The sequence below is a fragment of the Pan troglodytes genome, chromosome 16, assembly GCF_028858775.2.
Source record: "Pan troglodytes isolate AG18354 chromosome 16, NHGRI_mPanTro3-v2.0_pri, whole genome shotgun sequence".
Classification (NCBI taxonomy): Eukaryota; Metazoa; Chordata; class Mammalia; order Primates; family Hominidae; genus Pan; species Pan troglodytes.
In genome coordinates this window covers 52,259,226-52,268,628 of record NC_072414.2, presented here as the reverse complement: position 1 = coordinate 52,268,628, position 9,403 = coordinate 52,259,226, and the positions used below count along the sequence as shown (strand labels likewise).

Below are 9,403 nucleotides of genomic sequence, written 5' to 3'. Positions count from 1 at the left end.
CTTATGATAAATGATTATTAAAGTGAGTTTGTCATCTACTTGCTGTCTAAAAGCTTTAGTATATAAAAGCCATGGGAATGTATACGATTACCTCCAGAAAGAGAATAGGGAAGGAAAGAGCCAAGTTATCCAAGGTTATCTCTCTCTCTGTAGCGTTCTCTGTTTATGTGTAATTTTGTGCATTTGTATTAAACCTGCATTTGTTTTAAGTGACCTCTGGCTTTCAAATGTTTGTAGAATACAAAGTATTCTTAACCTCAGATGTTATAATGGGCATCATAGTAAATACATTTTTATCAGATGGCTTTTTCTATAAATCCACTAGAAAGCAGTAAGCCCATTCCAGTTACTCTTTGGAACCAAGGCAATGTATATGTATTGAGGTTTTGCCACAGCAGAGCAATTTTTGGTTAAATATTAGGGTTAAAAGAGGAGCTGTGGGGAAGGTCCCGGGTTTTGATGGCTGATGGCTGATAATCACTGAGAAAATTGCTTAGCAGCATAGATAATCGTATTAGAAGAGAAAGAATTTAAACAATGATTTTTCATTTCTAACACTACTTCAGTCTTTCATCTCTATATTCCAAGCACTAAATAGAGTACCTAGAACACAGCAGGCATTCAGCAAATGTTTTGGGATGAATGACTTTTATGAAAAAGCAAAAGAAAACTACTCTAAACTTCAGTTATTTCTCTTCCTGAGACCATGTCTATGTGACTGATTGAAAAGTGAAAATTCCAGTCATCATCAGTTGTTAAATAGTTAGGCTGCCAAATCATCTGTTTGACTGATGTTTACTCCCTTTGAGTTGACTGACTGCTTTGGCTCAGAGTTGACACAGCATGAGTCATAAGTTTCAGTTCTTGTCAGCTGATGGTTGCATTTCCATGCATAACCAGTGTGACTTATGTTGGTCATATTAGGCACAAATATAAATCACGACTGTCCAATCATTGGTACTTGGGCCTTTTCTGACTGGAATGATTTCTTGGTCATTCTGTTGGTTAGTGACACTGAACACTCACTGATGGAACAGCATTGGCCAACTGATGGCAGAAGTTTCCTTCCTGAAAAGATCTTAAAATAGCATGCAATATAGAATTAGCCAGTGAATGTGAGTTCTCCTAAGTGTGAATGCAATTCTAGAACATGATGGAGAGTGATTCCCCACTCGTAAAATTTGGGAAAAGCAGGATATATATATATAAATTTTACTTTAAGTTCTGGGATACATGTGGAGAATGTGCAGGTTTGTTACATAGGTATACATGTGCCATGGTGGTTTGCTGCACCTATCAATGTGTCATCTATGTTAGGTACTTCTCCTAATGCTATCCCACCCCTTGCCCCCCCACCCCCTGACAGGCCCTGGTGTGTGATGTGCCCCTCCCTGTGCCCATGTGTTCTTAATAGACATAAACATATTTTTTAGGTTTCTAGTTGTGGTGGACAAACTTTAAGGTGGTCTCCATGATTCCTGCCCCTTGGTGTTTATGCTTTTGTATATTCACTCCCCTTGGGTGTGGGCAGGACCCCTGACTTATTTCTAGGCCACAGAGTATGGAGACGGTGATGCAATAATACTCTTGTGATTATATTTCCTTTTAGAAGACTCTGCCTTGCTAGCAGAATTGCTCTACAGTTTTTCTCTCCTTTCTGGCTTTGGAGACACAAGATGCCATGAGTCCTATGCCTGCAAGAAGATGAATTTTGCCAACACCCCAGTGAGCCTGGAAGTGAATCTTTCTCCATATGAGCTTTCAGATGAGAAGTCAGTCCTGGCTGACCTTGACTGCAGCCTTGCACAGGACTCAGCCAAAGCTGTGTCTGGATTCCTGACTCACAGAAACCATGAGACAATAAACGTGTATTGTTCTAAGATGCTAAATTTGTGGTAACTTGTTACACTGTATTAAAGAAGCATACACTAGTGTTCTTAAATAAACATTTGACTATGGTGTTGGTGTTCAGGACATCCACCCAGGAATCTGGATGGAAGATGCCATAGTCTTCTGACTTCCCTGGATTGGCACACATACACATTGAATGCTGACTTTTCCAAAGCAAGGAAGAACAAGAAGAAAGAAAAGAAGTGGGCTCTATATTCCTATTATTAAGTCTAATAATGTGCACGTTTGAATTATTGACCAGGACATTTGTGTTTAAAGGAAATAAAAATATGATTGAATTCCCACACATGGTTAAATCTTGAATTTATGGTCAATGTAGTGAATATTATTATTTACTTACCATTCTTCCTTCTCTCCCTGCCCTTGCCTGTCTTCTCTGTGGGTAGAATATACCACCCTGCCCCACTAGTTTTGGGTGTGGCCGTATGACTTTCTTTGACCAATGGAATGTGGTAAAGTGATAGGTGATCAGTTCTAGGCTGAGGCTTAAGAGGTTTGGTAAATGTCTGCCAGCAATTTTGTGCACCTGTTCTACACCACGAGAAAAGCACACTGAAGTAGCCACAGCTTTTTCGCCTGGATTCCTGAATGAAAAACACATGGAACACACCTGAATTTGATGTACTACTTAAAGCCAAACTGTCCCAGCCAGGATTCAGACCTGTGAATGAGAAGTTAATGTTATAAATATCTGAGATATGGAAATTGTTTGTTATGTAGACTTATTGCAACAAGAGCTAACTAACACAAAATCCAAAATCACTGAATTCTTTCATATAAGTGAAGCCAGCAAAAATTTAAGATTTTATCCCTTACCACAGAAATATATGTAAATGAATTTATTCTTCCCTCCTGCAGCAGTGTATTTGGTCTTTATTTGGAAAGCGCCTTCTAGAGGAAGTTTCCTGATCCTGTTCTGTTGAATACTAATGTTATTCAATATATTCACAGGTGTTCTGTGAAATGAGGATTTTATATTCATGTCAATGAAAAGTAGACTGACATATGTATTAGTTCTGAGAATCCCTGCCTTGAAAAAAAGGAGTCTATTGAATGTAATTAAACCCAATATTTTTTCCATTCTTATTTGACCATTGATATGGTTAGGCTTTGTGTCCACACCCAAATCACATCTTGAGTTGTAATACCCACAACCCCCATAATCCCCACGTGTCAAGGGAGAGACCAGGTGTAGGTAATTGAATCCTGGGGCCAGTTTCCCCATGCTGTTCTCGTGACAGTGAGTTCTCACGAGATCTGATGGTTTTATAAGGAGCTCTTCCCTTCGTCACTCGGCACTTCTTCTTGCCGCCTTTTGAAGAAGGTGCTTTGCTTCCCTTTCGCGTCACTCCATGATTGTAAGTTTCCTGAGGCCTCCCCAGCCCTGCTGAACTGTGAGTCAATTAAACCTCTCCTTTATAAATTACTCAATCTTGGGAAGTTCTTTACAGCAGTATGAAAACGGACTACTACAACCATAGATCCTATCCTCTTTTCTTGTAGAATACTAATTCATATCTTGTTCCTCTGAAGCAAGTTGATACTGCTATTCAGAGGCTTTGTGCTCACCTAACTGGCCTTTCCACATTACAAGCAGATGCTGTGCAGCATATGTTTTTATTGGTGCCCTCAAAATCTAAGGCTATTAGGCAGATACTGCAGAAGTCACTGATTAGTATGTCTCTCTAGGAAGTATTAAAAAACCTGGGTAAGTAAGATGCCCAGATTAAGGTAGTTAATAAAGGCCTTGTCAATGCAAGGCTATGGAATCCTCTACCGGGTTTGAGAGTAATTTTCTGGGTAGTTAGGCAAGGAAGTCAAAATTTGGGGTAATCAGTCGCACTTGTTCATATTGTAAACTGGTTATTTGCATCCTATGAACAATTGATTCAAATCTAACACAGAATGACTCAATATTTGGTCCAAATTAAGTTCAAACTGGTGATCTGGAGGTCTTACATGTTTTTAAGTCCAGGGGATCACTTGCTAGAAGTCCATATAAGTTGTATGCTCAGATGCATGGAGTTGCTGGTATTTCCTTTTATCAGTGAATGTGCTGGGAGATCAATAATCCTTTTGATTTATGGCTTGAGATGGGAATGTGAACCGCTTGTACTGTAAATAAATTAAAAATGAACAAATATATTACAATACAAAAAAGTTTAAAAATGTTCCCAGACCAATTAAACCCCCAATTTGGTGATGGGAAGGGATTTCTCAAACCCCCTTAGGGCTATATCTTCTAACTACAGCTGATAATTCCTGACAATCTAATAGCTGCCCCTTGAAGACACTCAGTTGTCTTTAACAGGAGTTCTGGTTATGTCATATCAGTGATTTGGGAACTGGGTCTGTGCTTTCAGATGAGAATGGCAAGGCAGTTCTAGGGGAGGTGACAGTGACTGGGGAAGACATGAAGATGGCCACCTTAAAAAATGGTTTTGGTGGAGGAATGAGCTTAGCATATTAATTAAGGTCTTCACAGCCAGTAATGATCTCATTTACTTATATAAACAGATGACAACAACATTGGGATAAATATTGTAAACCTCACTCTTTCGATACATTGAGTGAATTTTGGTAACACATAGGAATAGCTGTTGTAGAGCTCAGGAAGCTAAAGTCAAATGTGTTTCCAGTCTCTGTGCTTATGCCTGTTTTCATAGGCTGGTCCCTCCTTGTTTGCTCACTTTTTTCTCATCTATAAAACAGGGAACTGTGACGGGGGATGGGGGGGCGCAGGGGGTGGGGGGAACTGGTTATAATGTTTCTTGATAAACCTTCGTAAAGCAATGTGCTTTTGGAAGTAATGGGCTCCATTCATTATTAGCCCAGTTGATTTTCATTTACACTTGGCTCTAACAATTAGCTTGAGCAGGTGTGAAGGTGATGGAGGGTCTGGGACGCCCAGAGGTCAGCCTCGGCTGGATGTGATAAATTAACCATTATTATCAGCAGTGAAAGTGTTTCTTTACGCTTGTCAGGAGCAAACAAAGGGACAACATATCTCACATAAACTCACTGTTCAGAGCTGGGTTTGATGAAGGATAAGAGTTTCCTTCGTGGCCCTATAGGCAGATGGGAGGGAGGCAAAGAGTTCACAGAAGTAGAGGTGGCAGTGCTTGGAAGGGATGTCTTGGCGACAGAGTGGTATGTGGATGTCCCAGTCTGGGCTGTTTTGCAATGCTCATTTGCAATGCTCACCCATTCCAATAAGAAGCTGCTATCAGCCTCTGCTGGTGATGGGAATCCCACCTGTGTTTGCTTAAGGATTATTAGGGGGTGAAGAGTTTATATATCAAAAAAGCACAGTTATTACAGAGATGTACATTTCCATATACCAGTCAATAGATATTTTCAAACAAGGCCTTATAATGGAACATGTTTAAAGTCGATGAAAAGAAAAAATCAGGATTCTTCAGTTCTCCATCTGTACCAGTTTTAGAAGCCTCTAACAGACTTAGAAAGGTGTGGTAGTGTCCACAGAAGGTAACACCAGATCCTATCTACTGTAGATCCAATGGATCTAAATATCTTGATTCTGAAACAGGAAGTACTTTGCCATTTAGTTATACCTTGGCATGGAAAGTCAGTGGGCACACCCAGAGGCGCAACAGTCAAATAAGAAGGGCAGAGCTGATGCTTGCTAATCACTGTCCATAGGTTGAAATCCTGTAGACAACAGTTTGGTTTGACAATGTCAGAGGGACTGAAAGCTTCTATCAAGCCCAAATTCACATGTTGAAGCCCTAACCCCATAATGCGACTGTGTTTGGAGATGGAGCCTATAAGGAAGTAGTTAAGATTAAATAAGGTCAAGGGGAGGGGACTGATCCTTAGAAGAAGAGGTATCAGAGCTCATGCATGCTGTCACTCTCTCTCCCCCTCGCTACCCACAAGCACCAAGGAAAGGACATGTGTGCCCATGGTGAGATGGCGACCATCTGCAAGCCAGAAACTGAATTTCCTGGCACTTTGATCATGAACTTCCCAGCTTCCAGAGCTGTGAGAAAATAAATATCTGTTTAAGCCACCCAATCTGTAGTATTTTGTTATGACAACTTGAGCAGACTAAGAGATTAAAAATCTGTTTGGAATATGGGAGCACATGAGTGGGACTTGTTGAGTGTTTTATTTTACAGTAATCAGGCTGAGACTTCAGTGAGGAACCCCTCAATACAGTGTGCATTAGTTTTTGCTCTTGGACTGATAAGACCTCCATGAAAGAATCTTTCAGTCTTCTGCATAGGTAAGACTGCCTGGCTGCTAGGGTTCCCTAAGCTAAATGGGGCAAGGCTAGGGGGAGGGACTCAGTTTCACATGTTCTCCCTGTTTGTGAATGGTACCTCCACCGTCAACTGTACCTAGGAGTTTTTAGTTGAAATACTCTTCGTTTTACCTTCATGAGACAAAAAACAAAACAAAAACCTTTCAATCCTGTGTTGGAGTAGGGGTTGTGCCATGCCTGGATCTGGGAGTCTAACTATGACTTAAACAGCCCTTAAAATTTTCTCCATTTGGGGCCAGGCATGGTGGCTCACGCCTGTAATCCCAGCACTTTGGGAGGCCGAGGTGGGTGGATCACAAGGTCAAGAGATTGAGACCATCCTGGCCAACATGGTGAAACCCCGTCTCTACTAAAAGTACAAAAATTAGCCAGGTGTGTTGGCATATGCCTGTAGTCCCAGCTACTTGGGAGGCTGAGGCAGGAGAATCACTTAGACCTGGGAGGCAGGGGTTGCATTGAGCCGAGATCACGCCACTGCACTCCAGCCTGGTGACAGAGCGAGACTATCTTAAAAAAAAAAAAAAAAAAAATTCCCTATTTGGATTTTTCTCTGGTACAAAGTGAAGTATAGATTCAACTTAATTTTTTCCAGGCTGCCCTGTTTTCTCATCACCGGTTTTTGAACAGTTCATTTTTCCCACTGATCTGGAATCAGATAAAAGGGTAAAAGGAAAACAGAAGACAAAATAAAAAACTATCTGCAGTAGCAACCAAAAGATAAAATACATGGGAATAAATTTAATAAATGTAAAAGTCCATATATAAAGAAAACTTGAAAACATTCCCGAAGAACTTAAAATAATTGAAAAAAATGGGAAAAGGCCTATCCTGTTCTTGACAAAAATGACTCGACATCATAAAGATGTCAGTCTTTTCTAAGTTAATTTATACATTAAGACAGGACCTCAAAAATACCAGAAAGATTATTTATTTCTCTTCAAAACCAGGCAAAATTAGTTGTATGTAGTTATATGCAACATATAGGAAAATTTTTTCTCTAAGAGCTAGGAAGATCTTTGAAGAAGAACAAAAATTCAGAGAAATAGATGTTGCAGCTATTGTATGTTATACAGCATTAGCTATTGTTAGTATATTGTTAGTACATGTCAGAGAAATGAAAGAACAAAAAGTCCAGAAATCTAAAATACGCACAATTTTAATATATGAAAGGGTAGCAATGCAAATCAGTGGGAAAAATGAACTATTTAAAAACTGGTGATGTGAGACAAAGGGCAGCCTGGAAAAAATTAAGTTGAATTCATACTTCGCACTGTATACAAAGAAAAATCCAAATGGAGAAAAATTTTAATATAAATAAATGAATACATTGAATTAAAGAAGAAAGCATGAAAGAATGCTTTTAAATCTCAAAGCATTCTATAATATGATTAAATTTCAGGGTTTTTTAAAGTGGGTCTGAGTCTTTTCAGGAGAGTGTCTTAGTCTTTTTTTTTGTCCCCTGATGTGAAATAGGACAGAAAGGGCTCAAGTTGTCTAATTGCCATTCTCCTAGGTCGGATAAGAGTCTGGTAAAGAAATTTCTCTTGAGGGCAGGATTTTATTACAGAGAAAGGAATGCTCAGTTAAGAAATTATAATGGTTACTCCTCCAACCCCAGGTTTATTTCAAAATTGTTACTTTCCTTATCTCCCTGCTGGATGCCAGACATTTTTCTCGCATCTTCAGTGTGAGAATCTGATGGGGCTTTTGGAGGTGAAACTCATGAAAGTGTTGGAGTCTCCCTATGAGTGGGCCCCCAGGAGTTTTTAACTCTAAAGCCAGATCTTGCTCCACCTCCAGCAATTCGTCTATTAGCATCCAAGTGTTCTTCCCAGTTACTACTTCCTTTGACCTCTGTTTCTGGTCATCTGTGATTCCCTATATTCTCCTGTTTCTCCAGTTTTGGGGATGGTGGTTTGCCCTCTTTGCTCAATTCTGTGATGGATCAAAAGAGTTTTGACATTCAGAGTGTTCGGCTTTTCTCTTGTGAGGACAGAGTGGTGATTTCTGAGTTCTTTAAATGTTGGAGTGGAAAACTGTCTTTTGAGAAAACAACAACAACAACAAAACCCAAAAAACAACCAAAAACCACCTTTCCTGGACTTAATCTGTGGAATCTCTCTCCTTGTGGTATGCATGCTGCCAGTGATAGCTATGCTTTGATTTCTTTCAATCCTTCTTATTTTTAAGTCTGGCCTCCTAGAGGGTGCCTATGGGTCTGTATATGGCTAACCAGTGATTGGTCAGAAAATCTGCGCAAAACCTAGGCTTCCTTTCCCTGCCAGTTGATCCATGCATGGGATGGGGAGCACATTCAATGTTAATGCTGTTTCCAGGTTGGCCTCAGTGTTCACTGTTTTTCTTTTTCTTTTTTTATTATACTTTAAGTTCTAGGGTACGTGTGCACAAAGTGCAGGTATGTTACACAGGTATACCTGTGCCATGTTGGTGTGTTGCACCCAGTAACTCATCATTTACATTAGGTATTTCTCCTAAAGCGATCCCTCCCCCAGCCCCCCACCCCACAACTAGCCCTGGTGTGTGATGTTCCCCACCCTATGTCCATGTGTTCTCATTGTTCAACTCCCACCTATGAGTGAGAACATGCAGTGTTTGGTTTTCTGTCCTTGTGATAGTTTGCTTAGAATGATGGTTTCCAGCTTTATCCATGTCCCTGCAAAGGACATGAACTCATCGTTTTTTATGGCTGCATAGTATTCCATGGTGTATATGTGCCACGTTTTCTGAATCTGGTCTATCATTGATGGACATTTGGATTGGTTCCAAGTCTTTGCTATTGTAAATAGTGCCACAATAAACATGTGTGCATGTGTCTTTATTGTAGAATGATTTATAATCCTTTGGGTATATGCCCAGTAATGGGATTACTGGATCAAATGGTATTTCTAGTTCTAGATCCTTGAGGAATCACCACACTGTCTTCCACAATGGTTGAACTAATTTACACTCCCACCAACAGTGTAAAAGTGTTCCTATTTCTCCACCTCCTCACCAGCATCTGTTGTTTCCTGACTTTTTAATGATTGCCATTCTAACTGGCGTGAGATGGTATCTCATGGTGGTTTTGATTTGCATTTCTGTGACCAGTGATGATGAGCATTTTTTTGTGTCTGTTGGCTGCACAGATGTCTTCTTTTGAGAAGTGTCTGTTCATATCCTTTGCCCACTTTTTCATGGGTTTTT

The 9,403-nt window shown here is 40.0% G+C and overlaps 1 long non-coding RNA gene across 1 annotated transcript; it reads right to left on the bottom strand.

Moving 5' to 3' along the window:
* Positions 1-355: 355 nt before the first annotated feature.
* LOC107968522 (uncharacterized) lies at positions 356-4,026 on the bottom strand. The gene is made up of 3 exons (XR_001709703.4): positions 3,871-4,026; positions 2,522-2,572; positions 356-1,078 (listed from the first exon to the last, which is right to left on the bottom strand). It is a non-coding gene; the product is annotated as an uncharacterized LOC107968522 (long non-coding RNA).
* Positions 4,027-9,403: the final 5,377 nt, after the last annotated feature.